At 42.5% G+C, this 26,378-nt stretch overlaps 1 protein-coding gene and 1 long non-coding RNA gene across 3 annotated transcripts in view; both read left to right on the top strand.

Annotated features, from left to right (window-relative positions):
• The window catches only part of maf (MAF bZIP transcription factor), a 353,819-nt gene that overhangs the window by 242,210 nt on the left and 85,231 nt on the right, over positions 1-26,378 (top strand). The window lies entirely within an intron of this gene.
• On the top strand, positions 18,902-22,832 carry LOC116982581. The gene is made up of 3 exons (XR_004414501.1): positions 18,902-18,921; positions 21,995-21,999; positions 22,781-22,832. It is a non-coding gene; the product is annotated as an uncharacterized LOC116982581 (long non-coding RNA).

Here is a 26,378-nt window from a genome sequence, read left to right as displayed (position 1 = left end):
CTTTGATCAGGAGTAAATCTGCCTTCAAATCGAACTGACAACAGGAGCACAACAATGCAAAACCAGCTTTGGGTTGGAGCAGTCGACTTGCTGTTTCGTAAAATCAATACGCCTTATAATTATGTGGTATTGTATGAATGAATTAATCACATCCATAGAGGTGCATTTGATATACCCTTCCACAAATCATCCTCAAGGGGATGTGGTAGCCTGGATCATTACAAAGATCTTCTGCTTGTTTTTTAATCTTGCGAGAGTCGGTGACAATTCCTAGCTTGAAAGGATTCTCTCCACACCACCGCGCCCCCCCCCCCCCCCCCTCCACACACGTTGGTTAGAGAGTTAGGCCCAACTGGTGGTTGGTGGGAAGAAGTATGCAACATGTATGAACCAGCATCCTGCAGTCACAGTGCACTGATGCCATTACAATAGACCCCTTGGAGAAAGATATTCCACTGATAGTCTGTTTAAGAAGGAACTGCAGATGCTGGAGGCTGAAGTCTTGAGACACGTCAGATGCTTGAGTCCGAAGAAGGGTCACGACCCGAAACGTCGCCTATTTCCTTCGCTCCATAGATGCTGCCTCACCCGCTGAGTTTCTCCAGCATTTTTGTCTACCACTGATAGTCTTATTATATTCCAACCATATGCAGATTATTCTAGTTCCTGTGAAAGACCTTTAACTTTGCAATGTTCTCCACCCAAATCAATGAGATTGTGTGAAATTCTTTTACTCTTCCACAATGAATGCATTGATTCTTTTTTTTTTGATTGTGAGAACTGTCTCCATCAAATTGGATTTTGTCCGTGTGTTAAGCACTCGGATACTAATATTTGAAGAGGCTAATTTCACATAAAGCATTGTTCACGATCAGTACAAGATTAATGTGTTTTGATGTGTGAAATTCAGAGACAAGAATCATGTTCATATGTTAAAGGAGCAGAATTAGGCCATTCGGTCCTTCATCTACTCTGCCATTCAATTTTGGCTGATCTATCTTTCCGTCTTGATCCCATTCTCCTGCTTTCTCCCTATAACCTCTAACACCACGTAGAGCATAACCATAGATCAATTGAGCCAAATGGCCTGATTCTGTTTGTAATATCCATATAATGCTATGTGGTATTAAACCGTCATATATCCTGGAGCAATATTTATAAGTGTAAGCACAGATACTGTAATGAGCATGGTACACATTTATAGTAAATTATTTATTGATATCTAAGAGACCATGGAGAGATTCTACTGATCCTAAATGCAGGGCCTTGTTAATATTTTGGAGGTTAGTTGAGATCCTTAGTTAGGATAGGGGAAAGGCCCAGGACTGGGATTATGCCTCAATCCTTAATTGAAGTGCGGGAGAGGTCAGAAATCCATCTCAGCAGAGCAGTAGAGATCAAAAGTGGCAGAGTGATAGAGTTGCTGCCTAACAGCGCCAGTGACCCAGGTATGATCCTGATTACGGGTGTTGTCTGTATAGAGTTTATACATTCTCCCTGTGGCCACGTGGGTTTTCTCCAGGTGCTCTGGTTTTCTCACACATTCCAAAGACATGCAGGTTTGTGGATTAATTGGCTTCTATACATTGTCCTGAGTGTCTAGGATAGAATTAGTGTACGAGTGATGTATGGGTGATCACTTGTCATCGCAGACTCGAAGGGCTGAAGGGTCTGTTTCCACGTTGTACCTCTAATCTCATCTAAACGAAACCTGAGCATTCAGGAGGCGAAAAGGTCGTCAATCACAAGGGAAAATTAGAAATTGCTACTGGGAGAAACTTACTTTCCATTTGGGAGAGAACCAGTGGTGTCTGCCAGTATTCAGGAAAGTATTGGTAGACAAAAATGCTGGAGAAACTCAGCGGGTGAGGCAGCATCTAAGGAGCGAAGAAAATAGGCATCGTTTCGGGTCAAAACCCTTCTTCAGACTTCTTCAGAACCCTTCTTCAGGAAAGTGTTTGTGTGTTGTAGTCACATTGTGTAGCGTTACTTTTTTTTTAAGTAATTGTGCGACATTCTTTCATCTGTGATGTTTATTTTCAAGAGTTCATTCAAATATGGCACAGGGTTTCATCCAAAGGGGTTAATGCATTTATTACTAATGTTACAGAGTATTTTTCAACTCTGCAGAGAATCCCATGCAGGGGACATACTGTGAGGGGGAATCAAAAATGGTGCATCAAGTCAATTACAGTTAAGTGACTAATCAATAACGTACTATTTCTGTTAGCAACAGAAACTGCGAGTGCTAAATCCATTTTCTATCTACACTCGTTAAATGAATCATTTTTAGCTGTGAATTCCCTTCAAATGATCCAATGCACACATTCTGTTTTAAATCAGATTGTCAAACAGATTACACAAACTGGAAAGTGTATAAAGTCTTTTGCTTTACTGCAACCTTCCAAATTACATTGAAAAAATTGATGCAATTTAGATTTAGGGAATGTTTTGGTGTAGTTAAAAATAACTGCAACGGAATAAGCATTATTAGTATTTGGCAGTGTGCAAGAGAAATGAAAGGAATGGTGTTGCAAAGAGGTTATTCATTATTCAGTCAAAGGGGGGTTATCAATGTTGCAGAGTTCTGCAGGGCACAGCCTGAAGGTTGCACTTGTTTGTGGTGTGAATGAATATTTAAAGCAACTTTTGCATGTGCTACCCATTAGGTGAAGAGACAGAGATCTGCCATGAGGTCATAGAGCTGTAAACAAAAAAACAAATGTATGGATGGAGAGTGAGGTGGCGAGGAGCTGATATAACACAGGGGAAGCAGAAGAAACAAACAGGTTAGTTAGATCGAGTAACAGAAAAAGCTGGAAAAAACCCACTGAAGAAGGGTCACGACCCCAATGCCACTTATCCATGTCATGGATTCATGGAACAGTGCAGCCTGTAAACAGCCCCCGGGCCCAACCTGCCCATGCCAACCAAGCTTCCCCATGTACACCTGCCCCACCTACCAGTGTTCCCCACATATCCCTCTATTTCCTGTCCATGTATCTGTATAAATGTAATTTAAATGTTGTTTTAGTACTTGCCTCAACTACCTCCTCTGGCAGCTCATTCCATATGCCCACCACCCTCTCTATGAAAAAACTGCCTCTCCGATTCCTATTAAATCTCTCCTCCCTCACCATAAAAGTAAGTTATTTTGTTCTTGATTCCCCTACTCTGGGTAAAAGACTGTGCATCTACTCTATCTATTCCCCTCACTATCTTACACACCTTTATTAGATCACCTTCATCCTCCTGCGCTTCAAGGAATAAAGTTCTAGCCAGCCCAATCTCCCTGTAGCTCAGGCCCTCAAGTTCTGGCAACATCCTCGTACACCTTCTCTGCACTCTTTCCATGTAAACAAAATGTTTCCTACAGCAGTGCGACCAAAACTAATTACAATACTCCAAATATGGCCTCACCAATGTTTTGTACAACTGTAACATAACTTCACAACTTCTACACCCTCTCTGCTGAAGGCCCATGTTCCCAAAGCCTCCTAGACCACCCTATTTACCTGTGACACCACTTTCAAGGAACGATATCTTTCAGTGAAGCTGCCTGACCTGTTGAATTGCCCCCTTTGTGTTTCCATCAAGATTCTAGCACATTGAGTCCTTCACTGCAAAAATGTTCAGCTGACAGGCAGCATCCAGGGAGGGAGATTAAAAGTTAGCATGATAGTACAATGATCTTCCATCAGAACTCAGAGAGAGAATGGTTGGAGCATTGAAAACCATTAAGAAAGATCTGAGGTTGCTTAAAAAGCACTCATCTAGCCTCCAATAAATAATCTATGCAAGGGTATCTGCTGAAAATCATCTTCAGTGCCAATTGACCCATAATCCCCAATATTTCCTCTGTTCCTTACTAAATAACTGCGATTAGACTCAATTTTCTGAATCCTGTTTCCATTAATGTACAATCTCTTGGGTGCAAATTACCATATAACCATATAACAATTACAGCATGGAAACAGGCCATCTCGGCCCTACAAGTCCGTGCCGAACAACTTTTTTCCCTTCACGCTATGTTAAACTGACTCAATTCGTAGAAAGTTTTGAGGTCCTGTTCTGAATGGAGTCGAGAGAGCTGTTCTGAGCTACCATCTACCTCATTGGAGACCCTTGGACTATCTTTACTCTGACCTTACTTGACTTTATCTTCAACCAGACATTATTCCCTTTATCCTGTATCTGTACACTGTGGATAGCTTGATTGTAATCATGCATAAACACAAAATGCTGGAGTAACTCAGCGGGACGGGCAACATCTCTGGAGAGAAGGAATGGGTGACGTTTCAGGTCGAGACCCTTCTTATAGTCTTTCCGCTGACTGGATAGCACGCCGCAAAAAAATCTTTGCACTGTACCTCGGTACACGTGACAATAAACTGGACTAAACTAAAGTTGGAGGTCAGGAAAGATCACTGGGTTAGGTAAGTGATGTTGATGTCAAAGACATTTTGGGTCGTAAAGGGTTAATGGAATGAAAGCTGTCTTCTGTAAATAAGCTTCCCTTCCAGGAAGCAAAGATGCCAGTAATTCAGTGTCAGAGGACATGTTTGTGTGTGCTTTTTACATGTCAATTTCATTCACCAACTGGGCTCTCAAACAAACCACAATCACATTCTGGCTGATCACGGCTGTGGTGTTTACTAGTGCAGATCAAAGCTGAAGCGCACCATTTATGACGGTGTAGCCCTGGCTAATTAACACAGTCCAGGGGGAGGTTAACATAGTATTAAGTAGCACAACCCCTCATACCCACAGCCACCCACTCTTTACATCATTCTTAATATATATTAGGGTTCAATAGCTAAACCTGACTGATGTACAAAGAAAACCTATCGGATGGTACAGGAAATGCTGGACACTGAACTACACGATGAACTCACTGTGCTCTCAAATTGATTTTTTATCATGGAGTCACAGAGAGATGCAGCCCTTTGGCCCATTGAGTCCATACTGACCACCGGCATCCTTTTGAACACTAATTCTATCCAAACCCATTTTATTTTCCCCGCACTATCATCGTCTCCACCCAGATTCTACCGTTCATTTATGTGCTTGGGGCAATTTACAGCGGCTCATTAATATATCCACTTGTACAAACAAGGAATTGCAGATGCTGGTTTATACAAAAGGACACGAAATGCTGGAGTAACTCAGCAGGTTAGGCAGCATCTCTGGAGAACATGGATGGGTGACATTTCAAGTCAGGACCCTTATTCAGTCTGAAGCAGGGTCCTGACCCAAAATGTCACCTACCTCCAGCGATGCTGCCTGACCCACTGAGTTAATCCAGCACTGCCTCTTTTTAAACAATATCATTGTTTGGCCACATGAACAGCTGACTATTCTGCAGGGGTTAAGTTTCTGATTTCCCACACCCTACTGCCATTTGCAAGGCATAAGTCAGTATTGTGATAGAATGCTATTCACTTGCCTGAAGCGGCCAGAGTGTTTTATTGTCATATGTCCCAGATAGAACAATGAAATTCTTACTTGCAGCAGCACAACAGAATGTGTAAACATAATACTCTTTAAATAGCATCATAAACAAGGAGAAATAGTTCAGTGTCTACATATGTGTTTGTGTGTGTGTGTGTGTGTATATATATATATATATACATACACACACACATATATACACACACATATCTATAAAAACAAACAAACAATAATAGTTACAATAATGGTGCAAAAAGACAAAACCAATGTAGTTCAGAGCTTATTTGGAGGTTGTCGTGTTTAATGACTGTAGAGAAGAAGCTGTTTCTGAATCTGGACGTTACAGTTTTCTAGCTCCTTTGTCTTCTTCCCGATGGCAGGAGTGAAATGAATGTGTGGCCAGGGTGTTGTTGGTCCCTGATTATGCTGGCTGCCTTTTTGAGGCAGCGACTCCTGTAAATCTCTTCGAAGGTGGGGAGGCCAGAACCCGTGATAGACTGGGCAGTGTTCACCACTTTTGGCAGTCTTCTTGACTCCTGGATGTTCAAGTTGACGAACCAGACCGTGATGCAGCCAGTCAATATGCTCTCTACCTACACCTGTAGAAGTTCAAGGGAGTCCTCTCTGACATGCCGAATCTCCGCATTCTTCTCAGGAAGTAGAGGTGAGGATGGGCTTTCTTTATAATTTCTTTATAAAGTACACCACGGTCAGGATGATAGAGGTGAATTCCCTTGGGAGGTAGAAGGAGCGGCACTTCATCGCCATGTATTCCAGGTACGGGGAACAGGAGTTGGACAGGACTGCCACATCTGAGCACCACAAAGAGTTGACAATGAGGCAGATGCCACCGATGCCTGCATTCTGTACATGCGATGGATGGCTAAGTCTGGGGAGCTGGGGATGAGCCATGTCTCTGTGAAACAGAGCACATAGCATCCCCTCATTTCCCTTTGATAAAGCAGCCTTGCCCTTAAGTCCACTTTATTTTCAAATGACTGAACATTGGCCAGTAAAATGGTAGAAAGCAGGTCATATCCCCTGAATAAGTGCAGGTCCCAAGAACACTCGCGATATTTGACAATATTGAGTCTACCATACTGAATATTGGTGTACCATCCACCACCCCAAACAGTCACTCCTCTTGAACCTTTGGCACACAGTGGCCAAAGTGTGTACCACGAATGCCCCGAGGCCACACAGCATACTGTATCTTTTACAGAGCTTCCCAATCCATGACCCTGACTGAGTGGTAGGACAGGTAGCAGGAACATGAGAATGCGGTTTAGTTTAGTTTATTCTACAGATATAGCATTGAAACCGGCCTTTCAGCCCTCCGAGTCCACGCAGACCAGCGATCTCCCCACACTAACACTATCCTACACACATTAGGGATAATTTACATTTATAGCAAGCCAATTAACCTACAAGCCTTGGAGTGTGGGAGGAAACGGAAGCTCTCAAATTCCTTGTATGCCTACATACATGGCTAATAAATTAATCACAATATAATCTCGGAAAAAGCCCACGTGGTCACATACAAACTCCATACAGACAGCACCCATAGTCGGGATCGAGCCCAGGTCTCTGGCGCTGTACGGCAGGAACTCTAACACTGCACCACCACGTGCTGCCCGCTAACAGTTACCGCCACCTGCCTTTGGACATCCCATTATTCCTTCATTACTGCTCCCAAATATGGGAATTCCACTTCCGACAGAAACTTCACCATTGACTGCAGGGATTCAAGAAGTGCCCAAATTCTCCAACTCATTTTAAGAATGGCAATAAATGCTGGCCTTGTAAATGAGGGGCATGTACCATCAAATATGTTAGGTATTTTGTGGTAAATAAGTATTGTGGTCTTGTAAGAGAAAGACAGCACATTTACTACAGAATACCAAACATATTTGATGAAACATGCCCTCAATTACAATGCCATTCCTAATCAGCTTGGAGAATTTGGACATTTAGACTAAGATTTTAGAAAATACCATTTAAATTTAGAAAGTTTAGGATGTATGAAGAATTAATCCTAAAAGCTAACCAATATCTATCTCCTGTTACTCTCACTAATGAAAGATATTCCATATAAAAGAATCACAACTTAATTGTTCCGCAAGCTAATTGTTTTAAAACTGGTAAAATAAACATTGTTGATCCAGAGATATTTTACGGAGCGTGGAGTTCACTAACAGTGGCTCTATCATCCTTTGAAAGAACCATAATGGAGTTGTTGACTAACCATAGCAATTAGTCTTTATCAATCAACCCAGAAGAATACCAGACATAAGAAACACCAGTGGATAAGGGCGCTAGGAGCACGAGTCTAAGCCCACTGTTTTCCTCACAAACCTGCTCCACTCACCATAACATGAGGATGTGAATAAACTCACAATAGACACAAAATGCTAGAGTAACTCAGCGGGACAGGCAGCACCTCTGGAGAGAAGGAATGGGTGATGTTTCGGGTCTAGACCTTTCTTCTAGACCTGAAACATCATCCTTCTCTCCAGAGATGCTGCCTGTCCCACTGAGTTACTCCAGCATTTTGTGTCTATCTTCGGTTTCAACCATCATCTACAGTTTCTTCCTACAGAATGAACACACCTGGGACGGCACAGTAGCACAGCAGTAGAGTTGCTGCCTTACAATGCCAAGTGACCCGGGTTCGATCCATACTACGGGTGCGTGTCTGTACGGAGTTTGTACGATCTACCCTGAGGGGTAACTTTATCACACTAAGTATGGTGAATGTATGGAATGCGCTGCCAGATTAAGTAGTTTAAGCAGGTACTATCACAATGTTTAAGAAACATTTAGACAGGTACATGGCGAGGACAGCTTTAGAGGGATTTGGGCCAAATGCAGGCAGGTGAGACTAGTGTAGAAGGAACATGTTGGTCGGTTTGGGCAAGTTGGGCTGAAGGGCCTGTTTCCATGCAGTATGACTATGACTATGAAATATAGAATAGTGCAGCACAGGAACAAGCCTTTTGGCTTGTGCAAACTCCACAAGGGCCGTGGTCGAGGCTCCACTTGCCATGCCACTGTGCCATTCCAAAGTAGAATCAACAGCAAAGGCAGACACAAGGAACTCTGGATGCTGGAATCTTGCAATTTTCACACAATGCTGAAGTAACTCAACAGGTCAGGCAGCATCTGTGGAGGACATGGAGAGGTGACATTTCGGGACAGGACATGCACAGGCAATATTCTCAGTCATCTGAAGAAGAGTCCTACCATGAAATGTCGCCTGTCCCTGCCCACCAGAGATGCTGAGTTACTCCAGCACTTTGTGTTCTTCAATTGTAAAGCAAATACTTTAGTCAAAGGGACACAAAAGTGCTGGAGTAACTCAGTTGATCAGGTAGCATCTCTGGAGAACATGGATAGGTAACATTTCAGGTTGAGATCCTTCTTCAGGTGACCAAAAACATCGCCTTCAGTCTGAGGAACGGTCTCAACCTGAAACGTCACCTATAGTTGTACTCTAGAGATGCTGCCTGGCGTGCTGAGATACACCAGCTCTTTGTGTCTGATATTAATCAGTATCTGCGGTTCCTTGTTTCTATACTATAGAGTCAAGACTGCATATGTATCACACTCCATTACCGCAAGCATGGCTGTGGCAGTAAAGAATACAGGGCAAGTAAGATTAGCTGAGTTTTATTTCTCACTCACTGTCTCCACACAGATATGTCGGAGAATCCTCCTCCGCCTTTCAGGTGCCGACCTAGCCATTGCACATTTCCTGCATTCTCAGCAGCAAAGTATCATTGCTAATATCATTACAGACAAGCGTTCATCACAAATAACCTTTAAATTGGCCCATCTGTAATAAATGTCGCCTTCGTAAATGGCTCTGATGAACACTTATTACAGTAAAGGGTGATTAATGCATGAGTGTCATTAGGCCTGGAGCCCACTTTTATTAGCAAAAACAAATTTATGCAGACAAAAACATTTAAGCAATGACTCATCATATCAATTTTGAATTTCATTCTCTAAACTTGTGAGAATCGCTTTCTTATTTTAACCACTCTTGGGTTCCCTCCGCTTCGAGCGGCCCTCATTATGTTACAGGGGGTAAGAAACAGTGGCGCAATGGTAGGTTTGTTGCCTTGCAGTGCCTGAGACCCAGGTTCAATCCTGACCACGCGGTCACAGGGAGAACGGACAAACTATGTACACACAGAACCCATAGTCAGGATCTAACCTGGGTCTCAGGCAGTGTAAGGCAGCAACTCTACCTCTGCGCCACTGTGCCACCATTTTTTAAAAAAGTCCACAGGCCGAGCTGGACGGAGCTCTGCGATGATAGAAGTCAGCGCTGCCCACGGCTGGAAGCCCCGCAGACCACAGCTCCATGGTGTTAAAGTCGGCAGGCCCAACACTCGTGCGGGGATCCACACGGCGATCCCCGCTAAGGCATCGCCCGCTCTGCGATGGAATCCAGTGCTGCGCCGCCGCTGAAGCACTGGCCGGTCTCCTGCAGGAAAAGCCGCGCCAAACCAGATGGTAGGCCGCGAGGGGGGGCGAAGATGCGACTCGGAGAATAGACGCATCCTGACCGGGAAGTGACTGGGAAACGGTTTCACCCTTCCCCTCCCCACCTCCCCCACATAAAAAAGACTAAGAAACCTCCAGGAACATAGTTTTAAACAGACTAAAAACAACAAAAAGGGTGAAAGGACGAACAGACTGCTGGCGAGGCTGCCGCGCATGGCTCCACCTGTCAACAACAACTTGAGCTCAATTATAGGGGTTACCAACAGTATCAGAATCAAACCCAAACTGGGTCAGTGTGGCCAATCTCTCTTCTCAGTATGAATTCTCTGTTGTTTCTGTGCTAGGATGACTGAACAAATCCCTTGCCACACTCTTCTAGGTTGTAAGGAAATACGAAAAAAAAACCTATGGTACTACTCAAGGCCATAAAGTCCTGGGAACTTAGTGCAGAGTCCCACTGCGATATCTAGGCATACAATCTAATACAATAGTACAATAAGTACAATCTGCATGATAAAATCCAATTCTGCAGAGTACATGCAATATAAAGTTCCAGAAATTTTTAACAAATAGTGCAACTTATTAAGTGCTGATGTGACGTGCACCTCCTCTTATTGGACATCGTCGGTCTATCTTTTATCAGACTTTTCTGGACTTTATCTTGCATTAGGCATTATTCCCTTTATCTTGCATCTGTACACCGTGGACAGCTTGATTGTAATCATGTATAGTCATTTCGCTGACTGGTCAGCACACCATAAAAAGGCTTTTCACTGTACCTCGGTACACATGACAATAAACTAAACTGAATTAAAAAGAAACCAACCCTCACTTCCATAATATCATGAAGGAAAGTTCCTAGATGCATGGCAGAAGCATTATGAAACAAAATCTGATGCTGAGCCAAATAGAAAATAGAACAGTGCAGCTCATGAACGGGCCCTTTGGCCTACTATGTCTCTGACGAACAGAATGCCAAGATGAACTAATCTCATCTGCCTGCACATGATCTACAGTATATCTCTCCATTCACTGCCAATGCGGCCAGATGACTGAAAACTTGGCCAGAAAGAAAAGTTTGATGGAGCATCTTATAGTTCAGAAGAGAATATGGAACACACAAAGATTTAGGTGAGACTTCCAGAGCTTGGGGATTTAGTAGTTAAAACCACCGCTGTCATTCATATCACAATTAAAAACAGTAAATAATTCTCAACAACAATAACTCTCAAATGAATGTTAATTAAAGACTATAAAAAAAACACGGCTTAAAATTTGACAGTGTAAAAGACCTTTTGTGGATGAGTGTCATTGAAAGATCCTCATTTTGTTGTAGAACATGAACAGTTTTGTGGACAGGGATTTAGTACTTTCAAATATCCAATGGCCAGATATAGAGGATCGAAGAGAATGGTGCATAATATTAATGGATAAGTAACTCACTGATGTCCAAGATCTTGCAGTCTTTTAAGAAGGAAGATATACATAAAATTTCCTTTATAAAATCAGGACATTTCTTTTTAAGACATTGGAGCTTGATAGATTCTTGATTAGTACAGATTCAGGGGTTATGAGAAGAAGGCAGGAGAATGGGGTTGAGAGGGAAAGATAGATTAGCTATGATTCAATGGCGGACTAGGCTTGATGGGCTGAATGACCTAATTCTGCTCCTACAACTTATGATAATCAGTCTGAGTGCAAGTCACAGGTGTCTCTGGACATAAATAACGAGTCAACTCTCGGTCAAGATTTTTACAGAATAGTATCATCGAATTACACAGCACAAAAGGTTTCCACTCACTTCCAGCGTTTTCCCAATTCCCAGTGAAAGTAGGAGTCAAATCTGATTAACTTTCTGAGTCACGTACTCAATGTCAACCTGCAATTGTTACATGGAGTATCGGTGGGCCAAATATAGAGCAACCCATTGTGTAAGGGGGTCGACAGCTGTAAGCAACCCAGGAGAATAATCAGAAGAACAGTAAATATTTCACTGGGCAGTTATATTAATTTGTTGTGGAAATATCAGAGACGGAGAGAATAGAAGACTGTTTCACTGATGGTCAAAATTAATCCAATTGGCCAACTGAAGTTTTCCATTTTCCAATTGGCTGTGAGCAAGCAGTGATGTCAGGTGGATGGACCAATAGAGAGAACAATGAGTTCATGAGGCAACGAGTGATTTATGGTTGGAGATTATCTGAGGGTATCTCAGAAAAACATGCAACCGGAGTTGGCAAAACTAAGCTGGACAGCCCTTTTGATGTGGCATCGGAAGTAAATGGAAGCTGGATATGCACTAACGGAGATTAACTTTCAGTTTTTTTTACCAACAGTAGACAATATATCACTGCTGTTCATGCAAGTAACATGCAAGATTCGGCTGTCAGAGTGGTGGCACTTCTCCAGAAGCAGCTGAAAGAAACCAAACAGATTCCCTCCAATATAATCCACTTCCTTTGGAAAACTGTGAACCACTTGACCATGGAGCCTTTTCTCACTCTTCATTAAGATCCTCCATCTCATTCATAGAAACATAGAAACATAGAAATTAGGTGCAGGAGTAGGCCATTCGGCCCTTCGAGCCTGCACCGCCATTCAATATGATCATGGCTGATCATCCAACTCAGTATCCCGTACCTGCCTTCTCTCCATACCCTCTGATCCCCTTAGCCACAAGGGCCACATCTAACTCCCTCTTAAATATAGCCAATGAACTGGCCTCGACTACCCTCTGTGGCAGAGAGTTCCAGAGATTCACCACTCTCTGTGTGAAAAAAAGTTCTTCTCATCTCGGTTTTAAAGGATTTCCCCCTTATCCTTAAGCTGTGACCCCTTGTCCTGGACTTCCCCAACATCGGGAGCAATCTTCCTGCATCTAGCCTGTCCAACCCCTTAAGAATTTTATAAGTTTCTATAAGATCCCCTCTCAATCTCCTAAATTCTAGAGAGTATAAACCAAGTCTATCCAGTCTTTCTTCATAAGACAGTCCTGACATCCCAGGAATCAGTCTGGTGAACCTTCTCTGCACTCCCTCTAGGGCAATAATGTCCTTCCTCAGATTTCGAGACCAAAACTGTACGCAATACTCCGGGTGTGGTCTCACCAAGACCCTGTACAACTGCAGTAGAACCTCCCTGCTCCTATACTCAAATCCTTTTGCTATGAAAGCTAACATACCATTCGCTTTCTTCACTGCCTGCTGCACCTGCATGCCTACTTTCAATGACTGGTGTACCATGACACCCAGGTCCCGCTGCATCTCCCCTTTTCCTAGTCGGCCACCATTTAGATAATAGTCTGCTTTCCTGTTTTTGCCACCAAAATGGATAACCTCACATTTATCCACATTATACTGCATCTGCCAAACATTTGCCCACTCACCCAGCCTATCCAAGTCACCTTGCAGTCTCCTAGCATCCTCCTCACAGCTAACACTGCCCCCCAGCTTAGTGTCATCCACAAACTTGGAGATATTGCCTTCAATTCCCTCATCCAGATCATTAATATATATTGTAAATAGCTGGGGTCCCAGCACTGAGCCTTGCGGTACCCCACTAGTCACTGCCTGCCATTGTGAAAAGGACCCGTTTACTCCTACTCTTTGCTTCCTGTTTGCCAGCCAGTTCTCTATCCACATCAATACTGAACCCCCAATGCCATGTGCTTTAAGTTTGTATACTAATCTCTTATGTGGGACCTTGTCGAAAGCCTTCTGGAAGTCCAGATACACCACATCCACTGGTTCTCCCCTATCCATGCTACTGGTTACATCCTCGAAAAATTCTATAAGATTCGTCAGACATGATTTACCTTTTGTAAATCCATGCTGACTTTGTCCAATGATTTCACCACTTTCCAAATGTGCTGCTATCCCATCTTTAATAACTGACTCTAGTAGTTTCCCCACTACCGATGTTAGACTAACTGGTCTGTAATTCCCCGTTTTCTCTCTCCCTCCCTTCTTAAAAAGTGGGGTTACGTTTGCTACCCGCCAATCCTCAGGAACTACTCCAGAATCTAAAGAGTTTTGAAAGACTATTACTAATGCATCCACTATTTCTGGAGCTACTTCCTTAAGTACTCTGGGATGGAGCCTATCTGGCCCTGGGGATTTATCGGCCTTTAATCCATTCAATTTACCCAACACCACTTCCCGGCTAACCTGGATTTCACTCAATTCCTCCAACTCCTTTGACCTGCGGTCCCCTGCTATTTCCGGCAGATTATTTATGTCTTCCTTAGTGAAGACGGAACCAAAGTAGTTATTCAATTGATCCGCCATATCCTTGTTCCCCATGATCAACTCACCTGTTTCTGACTGCAAGGGACCTACATTTGTTTTAACTAATCTCTTTCTTTTCACTTTCCCAATCTCAAGATCATTTCCCCGCTGTAATATATTCCAGGGCAACATCCCACATATGTGCACAATGTGGTTACTCAGTGGAAACCACAGAGAACGTTAGTTTTCTCTGCCATGGAAACATCTAAATGGATGAGTGTAATATCATATTACACTCATCCATTTAGATGTTTCCATGTATCCTAAACATAGAAACATAGAAACATAGAAATTAGGTGCAGGAGTAGGCCATTCGGCCCTTCGAGCCTGCACCGCCATTCAATATGATCATGGCTGATCATCCAACTCAGTATCCCGTACCTGCATTCTCTCCATACCCTCTGATCCCCTTAGCCACAAGGGCCACATCTAACTCCCTCTTAAATATAGCCAATGAACTGGCCTCGACTACCCTCTGTGGCAGGGAGTTCCAGAGATTCACCACTCTCTGTGTGAAAAAAGTTCTTCTCATCTCGGTTTTAAAGGATTTCCCCCTTATCCTTAAGCTGTGACCCCTTGTCCTGGACTTCCCCAACATCGGGAGCAATTATCCTGCATCTAGCCTGTCCAACCCCTTAAGAATTTTGTAAGTTTCTATAAGATCCCCTCTCAATCTCCTAAATTCTAGAGAGTATAAACCAAGTCTATCCAGACTTTCTTCATAAGACAGTCCTGACATCCCAGGAATCAGTCTGGTGAACCTTCTTTGCACTCCCTCTATGGCAATAATGTCCTTCCTCAGATTTGGATACCAAAACTATATGCAATACTCCAGGTGTGGTCTCACCAAGACCCTGTACAACTGCAGTAGAACCTCCCTGCTCCTATACTCAAATCCTTTTTCTATGAAAGCTAACATACCATTCGCTTTCTTCACTGCCTGCTGCACCTGCATGCCCACTTTCAATGACTGGTGTACCATGACACCTAGGTCTCGCTGCATCTCCCCTTTTCCTAGTCGGCCACCATTTAGATAATAGTCTGCTTTCCTGTTTTTGCCACCAAAATGGATAACCTCACATTTATCCACATTATACTGCATCTGCCAAACATTTGCCCACTCACCCAGCCTATCCAAGTCACCTTGCAGTCTCCTAGCATCCTCCTCACAGCTAACACTGCCCCCCAGCTTAGTGTCATCCGCAAACTTGGAGATATTGCCTTCAATTCCCTCATCCAGATCATTAATATATATTGTAAATAGCTGGGGTCCCAGCACTGAGCCTTGCGGTGCCCCACTAGTCACTGCCTGCCATTGTGAAAAGGACCCGTTTACTCCTACTCTTTGCTTCCTGTTTGCCAGCCAGTTCTCTATCCACATCAATACTGAACCCCCAATGCCGTGTGCTTTAAGTTTGTAAACTAATCTCTTATGTGGGACCTTGTCGAAAGCCTTCTGGAAGTCCAGATACACCACATCCACTGGTTCTCCCCTATCCACGCTACTAGTTACATCCTCGAAAAATTCTATAAGATTCGTCAGACATGATTTACCTTTTGTAAATCCATGCTGACTTTGTCCAATGATTTCACCACTTTCCAAATGTGCTGCTATCCCATCTTTAATAACTGACTCTAGCAGTTTCCCCACTACCGATGTTAGACTAACTGGTCTGTAATTCCCCGTTTTCTCTCTCCCTCCCTTCTTAAAAAGTGGGGTTACGTTTGCTACCCGCCAATCCTCAGGAACTACTCTAGAATCTAAAGAGTTTTGAAAGATTATTACTAATGCATCCACTATTTCTGGAGCTACTTCCTTAAGTACTCTGGGATGCAGCCTATCTGGCCCTGGGGATTTATCGGCCTTTAATCCATTTAATTTACCCAACACCACTTCCTGGCTAACCTGGATTTCACTCAATTCCTCCAACTCCTTTGACCCGCGGTCCCCTGCTATTTCCGGCAGATTATTTATGTCTTCCTTAGCGAAGACGGAACCAAAGTAGTTATTCAATTGGTCCGCCATATCCTTGTTCCCCATGATCAACTCACCTGTTTCTGACTGCAAGGGACCTACATTTGTTTTAACTAATCTCTTTCTTTTCACATATCTATAAAAAGTTTTGCAGTCAGTTTTTATGTTCCCTGCCAGTTTTCTTTCATAATCTATTTTTCCTTTCCTAATTAAGCCCTTTGTCCTCCTCTGCTGGTCTCTGAATTTCTCCCAGTCCTCCGGTATGCTGCTTTTTCTGGCTAATTTGTACGCATCATCCTTCGCTTTGATACTATCCCTGATTTCCCTTGTTATCCACGGATGCACTACCTTCCCTGATTTATTCTTTTGCCAAACTGGGATGAACAATTTTTGTAGTTCATCCATGCAGTCTTTAAATGTCTTCCATTGCATATCCACCGTCAACCCTTTTAGAATTAATTGCCAGTCAATCTTGGCCAATTCACGTCTCATACCCTCAAAGTTACCTTCCTTTAAGTTCAGAACCATTGTTTCTGAATTAACAATGTCACTCTCCATCCTAATGAAGAACTCAACCATATTATGGTCACTCTTGCCCAAGGGGGCACGTACAACAAGACTGCTAACTAACCCTTCCTCATTTCTCAATACCCAGTCCAAAATAGCCTGCTCTCTCGTTGGTTCCTCTACATGTTGATTTAGATAACTATCCCGCATACATTCCAAAAAATCCTCTTCCTCAGCACCCCTGCCAATTTGATTCACCCAATCTATATGTAGATTGAAGTCACCCATTATAACGGTTTTGCCTTTGTCGCACGCATTTCTAATTTCCTGTTTGATACCATCTCCAACTTCACTACTACTGTTAGGTGGCCTGTACACAACACCCACCAGCGTTTTCTGCCCCTTAGTGTTTCGCAGCTCTACCCATACCGATTCCACATCCTGCAAACTAATGTCCTTCCTTTCCATTGCGTTAATCTCCTCTCTAATCAGCAACGCTACCCCACCTCCTTTTCCTTTCTCTCTATCCCTCCTGAATATTGAATATCCCTGGATGTTCAGCTCCCAGCCTTGGTCACCCTGGAGCCATGTCTCCGTGATCCCAGCTATATCATAGTCATTAATAGCTATCTGCACATTCAACTCATCCACCTTATTACGAATGCTCCTTGCATTGAGACACAAAGCCTTCAGGCTTGTTTTTACAACACTCTTACCCCTTATACAATTATGTTGAAAAGTGGCCCTTTTTGATTTTTGCCCTGGATTTTCCGGCCTGCCACTTTTACTTTTCACCTTGCTACCTATTGCTTCTACCCTCATTTTACACCCCTCTGTCTCTACGCTCACACATTTAAGAAACCCTTTCCCTTTAACTCCATCCTCCACTAGCCCATTCGACACCCCACCCCCCTTATTCAGTTTAAAACCACCCGTGTAGCAGTGGCAAACCTGCCTGCCAGAATGCTGGTCCCACACCTGTTAAGATGCAATCCGTCCCTTTTGTACAGTTCCCCCTTACCCCAAAACAGATCCCATTTGGCAACAGTTCCCCCTTACCCCAAACAGAAACTATTGATATCATTTGGAAACATACACAACAACAAAGCATCTACAGACATCTGACATGGAGAGTTGGAAACATTTGCCATTACTTGGCATTACATTGCTCACCTTAATCCAAAAAGTCTGACCCCTTCCCCTGTGATGATGACCCCTAGTGCTTCTCAGGACTGCAGATTTCCATCATCCACTGTGACAATCCTTCTAAGACATTTGTTTTTAATAAGGGCATAAGACATAGGAGCAGAAGTAGGCTACACTGGCACTCATTTGGAAGCAGGCAGTGTGAACAAAAATGTTGAAGCATATTTGAAATCACTTTCACATTTTGCTTTTCTGTCAGTGATCATAGTCAAAATAATGATTAATTTACTTTGGATCTCTCACAATGAACAAGAGGCAAATGTGTTACACAAAGTGTTAGAAGAGGAAATTAATTTGCATTTTAGTCACCAGAAGTGGGAAAGCTTACCTCAGATTCTGTAAGTTCAGTCAGAAAACACGACCTTAGAATTCACTGACAGTAAATGACTAACTCCATTTCCGCCGTGTTGATAAACCATGGAAAATGCGCTTCTGGGCTAACTAATATTTTGTCTTAAATTTATTTCGAGACGATTGAATGCAGTCTAGAGATAACCATTTATCGTGGGTGAGTTTACTGGTCCTATATTTGGATGTAGCAGAGTAACATAGAACACCCTAACATTCAGAAAGGCGATTCAGCTGAGTATCATTGCATGCTAATCTTGCCTGTGAATGCAAAGTTTATGAGTTCAAATACTCATGCAGAAGTTTGAACACAAATATCTAGACTGACACTCAAGTGCAATGCTAACGGAGTGCTTTAGTTTAGTTTAGTTTAGTTTAGTGATACAGTGCAGAAACCGGCCCTTCGGCCTACCAAGTCCACACTGACCAGTGGTCACCTCATACACCAGCACTATCTGCACACAAGAGAACATTTACAATTTTGCCAAAGCCAAAAGTAACTTAGTGGGTCAGGCAGCATCTCTGGAAAATATGGAAATATGGCGTTTCGGATCGGGACCCTTCTTTAGACTTCTGCCACTTATCCATGTCCTCCAGAGGTGCTACCTGGCCTGCTGAGTTACTCCAGCACTTTGTGTGCTTTTTCTTTGTAAACCATCATCTGCAGTTCCTGTCGCTTCATGTTGATAAATGTAGTTTAATTTTTAATTGACATGCATATTGGCATATTTTTGCTGAAAATAAAGCACATATTATTTGTATCCCTGAATTTAATCCAACCTATAGACTTATTTCAGGGCTGATCAAAAGTCAACCCAGTGAGAAACAATTCAAAGGCAGAATTAGGAAAGAAAACATATTTAATTTTATTTAGAAATCTCAGCAAAATAAAATAAACGTACTGCCATTCTATCAGTCTGAAGTTTTGCCAGTGAAAATGTTATTTTTATTTCAACTGATATTTTTCCACATGAAAGTTACAACATATAATTATAATAGTCAGTTTCTGTGCCTGCAGTTATATTTGGCATGCCTCGGTATCCTAACAATGGTTCACAATAGTTCACTTCAGGTCAATGAAGAAGCCACATCATTCATCTCCAATAAACTTCATGTGAAACAGATGCATTTCAATGGAAATATTTTAAAGTAGATTTAAGAACTATCAACATCGGAAATATAACTTTGGAACAGGACAGTACTGTTGACTGAAAACACTTTTGTATCGCCTCACCGGGTCAGTGGAAAGTTGTGGTTTGAATGAAGTTTGATTTATAAAATGGAGGTTGTTTCCTGATCATAATGGTTCAGAACATGTCCCATGGAACTCGGATCCCCTACATCAACAGGGAAGGACAATTCTACCCCTCAGTGGTTCCTGTGTCTGAGTCAGATAGCTATTGGGTTCATATCCTACTGTGGTGATTTGAAAGCAGATGTTCTAGACTTATGTTCCATTATCTAGTCACCATTGTAGTGCTGTCAGTGAGATCTAGAATGTGTTGGAACATAGAAAAGTACAACATAATAACAGACCATGATATCCACACCGAACATGATGCCAAGCCAAAACATTTTAATCTACCATGTCCCTCCATTCCTTGCATTTTCATAGTCTATCTAAAACCCACTATCACATCTTTGTTGAAAGCACTGAGTGTTCCAGCTACAGTGCAATGAAAGGCTGCAGGATACAAGATTTGAAGAGAGAGGGGAAAGGTGACCAAGGTGTTCTGAGCAATACTTAAAAACTAGTCAACGTTCCCCTGAGTTGCGCAGTCAAGAACCAGAGGACATAAGTTTAAGGTGAGAGGGGAAAGATTTAATCAGGACCAACGGGGTAACATTTTCACACAGAGGGTGGTAGGTATATGGAACAAACTGCCAGAGGAGGTAGTTGAGGCAGAAACCTTTAAAAAATATTTGGGCATGGGTTGGAAAGGCTTTGGATATGGGCCATGGGACTAGTATAGATTGGGCATCTTGGTCGGCATGGGCAAGTTGGGCCAAAAGGTCTGTTTCCATGCAGTATGACGGTATGATATGTCAACATTTACTAAAACCTATTATTCAGTCACCATCATCATATTGTGAGCTTTCAACCTATGCAAATGAACTACTGTATTTTTAAAGTTCTTATCTTCATAACTACACAGAGGGACACTATTCAGTCCATCATGTCCACGTCAGCTCTTTAGAGACCAGTCCTATTAGTTCCATTTGCATTCTCTTTCGTTCCCTGCACTCACTCACATCACTTTGATCACTCACTTTGATTATATTTTAACCACCAGCTGACACCAAGGGATTACTCACAGTAGCAATTAATCTACCACCTTGTCTTTGAAATGTTGGGAGGACACCAGAACACCAGCCAAGATCTATATGGTCATAGAAAGAATGTGTACACATCCCACAGATAGCACTGGGGGCTGGTTTCAAAGCCCTGGAACAGTGAGGCAGTCACTCTATCAGTTTAGCCACATGCTACCCGATAAGTTTAGTTCAGTTTTGTTCAGTTCAGATTTACAGCATGGAAACAGGCCCTTCGACCCACCAAGCCTATGCCAACCATCGATCACCCATTCACATTAGACAATAGACAATAGACAATGGACAATAGGTGCAGGAGTAGGCCATTCGGCCCTTCGAGGCAGCACCGCCATTCAATGTGATCATGGCTGATCATCACCAATCAGTACCCTGTTCCTGTCTTCTCCCCATATCCCCTGACTCCGCTATCTTTAAGAGCTCTATCTAGCTCTCTCTTGAAAGTATCCAGAGAACGGGCTTCCACCACCCTCTGAGGCAGAGAATTCCACAGACTCACAACTCTCTGTGAGAAAAAGTGTTTCCTCATCTCCGTTCTAAATGGCTTACCCCTTATTCTTAAAATGTGGCCCCTGGTTCTGGACTCCCCCAACATCGGGAACATGTTTCCTGCCTCTAGCGTGTCCAAACCCTTAACAATCTTATATGTTTCAATAAGATCACCTCTCATCCTTCTAGTCCAAGTTACCCTGCATCTCATCCACTCCCAATATTAACGAGGGACAATTTATAGCCAATCAACCTACAAATCTGCATTCCTTTGGGATGTGGGAGGAAACTCACACGGTCACAGTGTGCAAACTACATGCTGTCAGCACCCAGGGTAAGCATTGAACTCAGGCCTCTGGCGCTGTGAGGCAGCATAAATGTACTTTGTTGGCTGTGAAGTGTATTGAATGTCCTAAAGGAAGGCTTTATACTTTGAAATCTGTGGCTTTTATTTAAATGATTGCTTATTTATCATCAAGAATATATTTGGGATTTCCTTACGGATACTCATGAGCTGATGTCCAGCATTGATGTGGGCAAACCTGGACTGTTTTCCCTGGAACACGTTGAGGGGAGACCTGACAGAATTATAGAAAATTATGAGAGGCACAGATAGAGTAGACAGCGGGCAGTTTTATTCCCAGAGTGGAAATGTCAAAGACACAGGTTTAAAGCGAAAGAAGAAAAATGTTAAGATGTATGAGGCAAGTTTTTTATACAAAGGGTGGTGGGTGCCTGGAGCGTGAAGCCAGGGGTGGTAGTGGAGGCAGATATGATAGAGGCGTGTAAGAGGCTTTTACATAAGCATGTGCAGGAAAGGGTATGGATGTGCCCATAAGCAAGTGCAGGAATAGGAGATTTGTTTAGCTTGGCATTATGTTCGGCTCAGACATTGTAGGGCGTAGGACCAATTCCTGTGCTGTACTTTTTGATATTCTATGTTCTAAATACCAGCAGGTCATTTTGATGCAGGCTGCATTCCTCCAGCAATATCTAGGTTAGAGTTTTAATTTTTAAACTGCATTGACTGATAATGAATGATGACCTGTAGCTCAGCACAGAGGTGAACATGCAAGTACATTTCATGTACAAAAATGCAAAGCCTATCTATATTCCATCGGAGAAGATATTACACGTGGGACTTCTGCCACATAAACCAGTGGAAAGATTTATTTCAGTTAGAAGTGTATTTCAATGCAATGAAGTATTTAAGGGGAGGCAAGATAAGAATGTAAGAATGAAATGGAAGTCAATGAGAAGAGAAAAAATTCGATGAAGGGAGTAGATCCGTCTGGATGTGGAGACTTTGGATAGGGTGTAGAAGAGGTTTACAAGAACACTACATGTATTAACGGGGCACAGTTGCGCAGTGGTAGAGTTGCTGCCTTATAGCGCCAGAGACCCGGGTTCGAACCTCACAATTGGTTCTGTCGAGACGGAGTTTGTATGTTCTCCCTGTGACTGCGTGGGTTTTCTCCGGGTGCTCTGGTTTCCTCCCACACTCAAAAAACGTACAGGTTTGTAGAATAATTGGCTTCTATAAATTGTCCCCAATCTGTAGGGTAGAACTAGTGTATGGGGACCGCTGGTTGGCACAGACTCGGTGGGCTGAAGGGCATGTTTCCACGTTGTATCTCGAACACTAAAACATAAAACTAGAGAGTATTAGTCATAGGAGAGATTTGACAAACTAAGATTGTTTTCTCTGGAGCGTCAGAGGTTGAGGGGGGACCTGATGGAAGTATATAAAAATTATGGCAGGCATTGGTAGGTTAGACAATTGGAACTTTCTTCCCCAGGTTAGAAATATGAAATACTTGGGGGGATAGTTATAAGGTAGGAGGGGAATAGTTTTGAGGAGACCTGCAAGGCAAGTTTTTATAGACAGCGAGGGATGGGTGCCTGGAATATACTGGCAGGGGTGGGGGTGGAGGCAGATAAGATAGTGGCCTTTAAGAGGCTTTTAGACAGGCACACGGTTATGCAGGGAATGGAAGGGTATGGATCATATGTGGGCAGAGGAAAGTAATTTAACTTGGCATCATGTTCAGCACAGATATTGGGGGCTGAAGGGCCTGTTCCTGTGCTGTACTGTTCTATGTTTTATGTTACAAATACTAACATAGAAAAATTAGGAATAGGTGACCAATGTGTGGTAGATTTTACAAACAATGCATTTGAGCATATATATCTATAGATAAATAAACATCTATTTAGATCTGCAACAATAGATCCACTGAGAACAAAAAAAATAAAACCAAGATTCAATCACAAACTTTTTGAGAAATGCACACTAGGCAATAAAATCATAGGTGGCGTTTCAGGTCAGAATCTCTCTTCAGACAGTCTGCACTTCTGACTGTCTGAAGAATTCTTCATCAGTGTGAAGGGTTCCGACTCGTCAACTATTCCTCTTCTCCAGAGATTCTGCTTGAAACCACTGAGGAACTACCTTTGGTATAAACCAGCATCTGCAGTTCCTTCCAACAAATGCAATAAAATCATGGCTGACTACCCCGCTCTATAAACATATATTTAATTCTTTGAGTATCTAAAAATGTACAGATCCGTCATAGATCAATTCATTAAAGCAGCATCCACAACCCACTGGAGTAGATAATTCCAAATATTCTAACCCTGCAATGAGAAAACTTGTCCTCAGTCTCAACTTTGAAATGGCCGTCCCTTTTCCTAAGCCTGTGTCCCCAGTTCTAGATCTGGAGAGAGAAAAGAGCGGCACGGTGGCGCAGCAGTAGAGTTGCTGCTTCACAGCACCTGAGACCTGTTTAATCCTCAATACGGGTGCTGTCTATATGGAGTTTGTACGTTCTCCCTGTGACTGTGTGGGTTTTCTTTTGGTACTTCGGTTTCCTCCCACATTTCAAAGATATGCAAATTTGTAGGTTGATTGGCTTCTGTTAAAATTGCCTGTAATGTGAAGGACATTGAAGTAAAGTATGGGTGATTGATGGGTGGGCCAAAGGGCCTCTTTCCATGCTGTACCTCTAAACAAAACTAAAATAGATTTTTAGCATCTACCCTGGCCATATGTTTCAGCATCTTGTATGTTACCATTGGAATATCTTTTATGCTTCTACGTTTCAATGAGTGTATGCCAAGAATTTACAGCCTGATCTCAACTGGAAATAATCTGGTGAATCCTTACTGGTCTAACTCCAAGGTAAGAATTTCATCATAAGGTTTTTCATCATATGCAATGTAACAAAGGAATATATAATGCCATGCGTGCAAACCATGTTCTTCTGGGCACTTATGCAGCCAGATAATTAAATAGAGCGACCACTTGTATGATTATACATGATCTATCACCAAAGCATGAGTCAATATACCAGGACCAGATAAAGAATGCTGGAAGAACTCAGCAGGTCAAGTAGCATCTGTGGAGGCATAAGGTGTTGTTCAGTATTGTTCAGGTTGAGCCCCTTTATCAGGGCATGTTTACACATTTTGCCTCCACAGTTGCTGCTTGGCCTGCTGAGTTTTTCCAGTGTTCTGTTTTTTTAAAATATATTCCAGCATCTGCAGTCTCTTTTGTCTTCAGTCTAAAATCCAGGCTGTTAATGCATTTGGTTTGTGGAATTTTGTCTGCTTTGTATTCCATCGCCCAAGGAACAATTAGTCATCAGCTTCACATTGCCTCTGTGTTCCTCATTTTCTGTTCAAAACCTTCTGGAGTTATTGTTTTAAATATTGAACATCTAGCGTCACAGAGGTTAACTCAGTCACAAAGGAGCCGTAACAGCAGCGCTGAAATGCACTCCAGACTTGATTTATGTGTCTCAAACTGCGCAGTAATTCCACTCTTATATAACATTGCAATTGCTCGATCCATTTATAAGCAAGCAACGCTTCCTTTGCAAGTACTGCTCCCCAATCAATGTTAAATGTAATAAACAGACACCAACCAATTGAAGAGATCTCTAACTTCTTTTGTTCATTTGTCTCTTCGTTGGTGGACAGTCTCCCATCCCCCAAGTTATAGGTTTTAAAGAACTTGTCTACAAAACATGGTCAAATCCTTCAATGTGGTGCAGCTGGTAGAGCTCTTGCCTCACAATACCGGATACCCAGGTTCGATCCTGGCCTCTGGGTATTCCGTTCTCCTCCCACATCCCAAAGACTTGCGGGTTTTTAGGCTAATTGGCCTCTGTAAAATAGCCCCTAGAGTGTAGGGAGTGGATGTGAAAGTGGGATGACGTTAAAACTAGTGTGAACGGATGATCGATGGTCAGCGTGGACTCAGTGCACCAAAGAGTCTGTTTCCGTGCTGTATCACTAAACTAAATTAAACAAAGTGCAAGAGTAATTCAGCAGGTTACTCCAGCATGTTGTGTTCTATGCAAGATTCCAGTATCTTTCACCAGAGACTTCACTTTAGTACTGAGGGAATGCTGGAATTCTTAGAGAGTTGGCTTCATTCAGATGAGATACCAAACTGAGACGCCTTCAGCAATCTTAGGGGTATTTCGAAAGATCACTCTATACCTTTGTATTTTTGCGCACATAATAGAAAATCGGGGACTTACTGCAAGTTTCAAATGTTGTTAGTGTACCAGCATCAACTACGGCCTCCAGCAACTTGGACCATATACCCACCACCCTCTGCAGGAAGAAGTAGCCCCTAAAGTTCTTATTAAATCTTGCTCTTCTCACTTGAAACCTATGGGCTATGTACTTTGTGTGCACCCTTGAACTGTTCCAGGGGATCTGCAGAAGTTTCCCCTGTAATCATTCCAATATGTAACCATTAACCCACATCAAAAAATATATTATTTGCTCTTAATCAAATATTGTGGAATATTACTGTGCAGAAAACAGCCACCACATTTCCAGTATCAAACCAGTGACTACACTTCAAAGAATATAACAGTAGCCATAAATCATCTAATAATATTCTCATTGAGCCACTGAATTATATGGCATGGAAATTGGTGTTCCAGTAATTGTATCCATACTGGACATGAGTTGCAAAGACACACTGATTCCATTTCTAAGGCACAACTTATAGCTTTCTGTGCGTTGGTGTTTTAAGCACTCGTCTAAATACTTCTTAATGATACGAGTTGGTCTGGCTCTGCTATGCAGTCATAAAATGCATTCAAGATTTTAATACCTGCTGGATGAAAAGGTTCTTCCTCAAGTCCCCTTAAAACCTCCAACACCTCAGCTTAAACCTATACCCTCTGGTTATGGACTGTACAGGTAAGAGGAAAGTTTCTTTCTATCTGGCCTATCACTATCCCTCATAAGTT

The sequence above is a fragment of the Amblyraja radiata genome, chromosome 17, assembly GCF_010909765.2.
Source record: "Amblyraja radiata isolate CabotCenter1 chromosome 17, sAmbRad1.1.pri, whole genome shotgun sequence".
Lineage (NCBI taxonomy): Eukaryota > Metazoa > Chordata > Chondrichthyes > Rajiformes > Rajidae > Amblyraja > Amblyraja radiata.
The sequence above is the reverse complement of the archived record's forward strand: the minus strand, read 5'-3'. Positions and strand labels throughout refer to the sequence as shown.